The sequence below is a fragment of the Populus alba genome, chromosome 4, assembly GCF_005239225.2.
Source record: "Populus alba chromosome 4, ASM523922v2, whole genome shotgun sequence".
In the NCBI taxonomy this organism is placed as follows: domain Eukaryota; kingdom Viridiplantae; phylum Streptophyta; class Magnoliopsida; order Malpighiales; family Salicaceae; genus Populus; species Populus alba.
The window spans coordinates 5,001-10,067 of record NC_133287.1 but is presented as its reverse complement, the minus strand read 5'-3'; positions in this window follow the sequence as shown (position 1 = coordinate 10,067).

The window sequence follows — 5,067 nt, the reverse complement described above, 5'->3', positions numbered from 1 at the left end:
GGGTTTAGGGTTTAGTGTTTAGGGTTTTAGGGTTTTAGGGTTTTAGGGTTTTAGGGTTTTAGGGTTTAGGGTTTTAGGGTTTAGGGTTTAGGGTTTAGGGTTTAGGGTTTAGGGTTTTAGGGTTTAGGGTTTAGGGTTTTAGGGTTTAGGGTTTAGGGTTTAGGGTTTAGGGTTTAGGGTTTAGGGAGGGTTTAGGGAGGGAAAAAATAAAAATGGTGAGAGCAAAGCTGCTGAGAGCGACTTTGAAGAAGAAGCCGGCTGCCCACTGTCTGATCGCCGGTGACCTCCATCAACACTGATCCCATCGTCAAAACAGTCCACAACCATTGCTTTAACCCTTCACCGAAGCGCTTTCTTTCAACAGCCTGCCTAATAACCTTCCACCGATCTCTTCTTTTCCTTCTTCTATACTTCTCCCTAAAAATCCTTTACAACTCTCAGTACTTTACCCCCTTCATCATGTCGACCACCAAAACCACAAAAAACCTTAACAACAAGGCACAAACCACCAAATCTACACCTACAACCACTTCATGGGCAGATAGAGTTAGGGTCTCCGACTCTAGCACAAGATTCACTTTGGATCCTATCCCACGACAACAGGCTGGCCACTGTCTTAAGATCACTGAACAGGAGTTGTTGGAGAATACATCTCAATGGACGAGGTGCATTGTAGGTTTTTTTCCAGGCTTTAAAATGCCTTTTCATGCTGTGAATGCAATTGCCTCTCGAGCTTGGTGTCCATTTGGCCTTGAGAATGTAATGACAACAACCAATGGCTTCATGTTATTTCGGTTTAAAACAGAAGAGGATTTGCATGCCGTCCTAGAGAAGGGACCATGGATGTTTGGAGGAAAGAATATAATCCTCCAGCAATGGCATCCACGGTTTAAATTTGACAAGAGTAAAATATCCACTTTGCCTGTGTGGATCCGACTCCATGGCCTCCCGTTCCCTCTTTGGTCTAAACAAGGATTAAGTAAAGCTGCAAGTATGGTTGGCCGACCCCTATCATGTGATGCTCTCACTTACAGCTGCACCAGGTTAGACTATGCAAGATTGTGTGTTGAACTTGATGCTTCACTGCCATTTATTCACAGTTTTGATATTGATTGCCCTTTATCTGCTGAGCCTATAACCGTTACTGTCGATTATGAGTGGAAACCATCTCGCTGTGGCAAATGCAATGTTTTTGGGCATTCCTGTCCAATACCATCAATCCCAAACCCAACCATTTCGCCAGCCACAAATGACCAGCCTTCCCCACGTCCCCTACTACCAACACCCACAATATTACCTCTTATTTCAGCCACAGATGCACTCATTGACAAGCCAAATATTGTCACTTTACCAGATGTAAACATACCCATAGAAGCCAACATTCAAACCACATTAACCTTCCCTATCCCCACAACCATACAACCAACATCACCTATACCTCAAAACATTCCAGTGCTACCCCTTTCTCCCAACCCCTTGCCTTTATCTCCACCACAAATCATAATTGATCCATTACCAGCCCAAACTAACCCTGCTCCAATGCATATTTTACGGGTACTAGAGGATGACAGTGCATCTAGTAAGGCTGAAGACAATACGTTTGAACATCACTACTTCAATGCACATGAATGTGTAGAAAGCAAAATGGATTCTCTACGAACCATTAGTGATACATCATCTACTGCCATAGACACATTGGGTGGCACTTCTTCCACTGCTATAGAAACATTGGGTGGTAATTCACCAACTTCAGCACCACGTACTGCTACTGTGCCTCAATCCCCATCTCCATCTCCTAAGACAGTTAGGAAGAAGAAGGGGGGTCGAAAGCGCAAGGAGGCCAAGGGCCATTAATTTGCAGCCTGTGTATATCATCCAAATAAATGTTCATAGTTGGAAGCTGGAACATATGGGGTCTAAATGGCCTCAACAAACAGAAAATTGCTCATGAATGGGCAAAAAAAAACAATCTTGACATTTTTGGACTCTTGGAAACAAAGGTGGCTGCTGCTAATTTAGCTTCGGTTGAACAACTTCTAGCTCCTTCAACCTGGAAATACTGCTCCAACATTCATTCCTCACCAACCTGCCGAATTCTCGTTGTCTGGAATTCTCAGAAATTAAACCTCACCTGCATACATTCAACCCCCCAATGGTTGACTTGTGAGGTCACTCAAGTAAGCTCTCCTTCTCCCATTAAAATTACATTTATCTATGGACACAACAGTCCAGCTGCCAGGTTATCCCTCTGGGATTATCTTACACATGAAAGTCAGTCTACTGCTAGAACCCCATGGATAGTGTTAGGCGATTTTAATGCCATACTGCAAGCCAGTGATCGCTCGGGAGGGGATACTAATTGGCCTAGCTATCAAGATGATTTTAATGCATGCATTACAGAGTCTGAATTACTACAAGTTCCATATACGGGCCTCAAGTATTCATGGCACAATGGACAACATGGAGATTACACCATTCAAAAGAAACTTGACTGGATATTTGGCAACCCTTGTCTATTTTCACAGTGGCCTACAGCTCATGCAAATTTCCAACCTCGAACCATTTCTGATCACAGTGCAATGGTATTACAACTTCAGAGCCACAATAGTCCTCGTCGATCTTCTTTCAAATTCTTGAATGCATGGGCTGACCGAATGGATTTTCTACCTATTGTCCAAGAATCTTGGTCTCACCCTGTTCATGGTAATCCCATGTTCAAATTGACAACAAAATTACAGCGCCTGAAGACCCCACTACATCAGCTCCATCGACAACATACAAGTTCAATAACCAGTAGAGTGGCCCAAGCTAAAGATGCATGGATATCAGCACAATTCACCCTTGATGAGAACCCCGCACAGCCTGCTGCTAGAGCTGCTGAACGACACCTTGCATCCCAATACATGCAGTTATGCAAAGATGAAGAGTCCTTCTTCAAACAGAAATCAAGAATCCAGTGGTTGCATTTAGGAGACCAGAACACAAAATTCTTCCAAAAATCCTTATTGCACCGTCAGGTAAGAAACAGAATTCATACTTTGCAGGATGAAGATGGCAACTTAGTCCATGATCAGCAGGAGATAGGGAACATGGCAGTCACATATTTTGAACGTTTGTTAACAGCTCCAAATTACACACAAACGGCAGAAGTTATGGAATTATTTCCCAACAAAATATCAGAAGCTTCAAGTTTAGCTTGCATTGCCCCTATCTCTAATGATGATATCAAATCAGCTTTGTTCTCAATCCCTGATAATAAATCACCAGGCCCGGATGGATATAATGCACTCTTTTTCAAAAAATGTTGGGACATTATCAACGTTGATTTTATCGCTGCAGTAAGGTATTTCTTCTCCAACAATGCTCTGCCCCGGTGTGTTAATGCAACAGTGGTTGCACTGGTTCCAAAACTAGAAAACCCCACAAGCATGAATGATTTTCGCCCTATTTCCTGTTGTAATGTGCTATATAAATGCATTTCAAAGCTGATTGTCAACAGATTAAAGGATGCACTTACTGATGTGATCGGCCTCTCTCAATCTGCATTCTTACCTGGTAGAAGCATTTCGGACGCTATTCTCCTCACACAGGAATTAATGCACAATTATCATCTCAATACAGGGCAAGGCCGGTGTGCTCTGAAAATAGATTTGAAGAAAGCATTTGATACTGTCAGTTGGGAGTATATTATCGCCAGCCTTAATGCTATATCTATTCCACAGGACATGATCAAATGGATTACTACTTGCATCACTTCAGCTCATTACAGCATCAGCCTTAATGGAACAACGCATGGTTTTTTCAAAGCCACAAGAGGCATTCGTCAAGGCGATCCCTTGTCACCATACCTCTTTGTCTTGGCCATGGAGGGATTTGGAGGCATCATTCATCGTGCAGTTCAATCCCCTACATTCAAGTATCATTGGAGATGCAAGTCCACTAATTTAACTCATCTTAGTTTTGCAGATGACTTAATGCTATTCAGCCATGCTGATGTTGGCTCCATAGAGGTGTTGAAAACAAGCTTATCCCGGTTCTCATCCCTCTCGGGTTTGACAATAAATCATACAAAGAGCAAGCTTTACATGTCAGGCATTGATGCAGTATTAAGAACCACAATTGCAGCCAGGCTAGGCATACAAGAAACAACTTTGCCTGTTAAACATCTTGGTGTTCCTCTTATCTCAACCCGACTTACCCATGCAGATTGCATACCATTGGTGGAGCGCATAACAACAAGAATTAAGCTGTGGACATCTACTTCACTAACATATGCAGGCCGACTTCAGTTGATCAAATCTATCTTGTTTTCTATCCAAGTATATTGGTCATCAATTTTCATCCTTCCAGGTGCAACTATAAAGAAGCTTGAGAGTATAATGGCAGCATTCTTGTGGAAAGGAACTACTTTATCTACAGCCGGAGCAAAGGTTGCTTGGAGCTCCATCTGTTATCCTCTGCAGGAGGGAGGCTTAGGAATCAAACGTCTAAAAGCATGGAATAAGGCAGCAACTATTAAACATATATGGCGTCTGCTCACACATGGAGAATCTATATGGGTATCATGGGTTAACAAAAACTTGCTCCGGGACAGATCACTTTGGCACATCAACATTCCATCTAATCCATCCTGGTCATGGAGAAAAATTCTGCAGAGCCGTGACTATTGTAGAGGCTGGTTCATCACAAGTATTGGCAATGGGTCTTCAACATCTCTATGGTATGACTACTGGTTGCCAAATGGGAAACGGTTCATAGACTCCCATACAATCCGAACTCTAACATCTACAGGACTACCATGGACAGCAAGGGTTTCAGATATCATCATTGAAGGGCAATGGAATTTTCCATGGGACATATCTATATTGCATGCTACATGGAATTCCATTCTATTCCAACCCAAAATACACACAGAAGATCATTGTGTGTGGACAGGGCACTCATCAGGAACATTCACAATTGCCTCAGCTTGGGAACTTTTACGAGAAAAAAGACCAATCAACAATATGCACCACTTGTTATGGTTTCCCGGTCACATACCAAGACAATCGTTCATTCTCTGGCTTG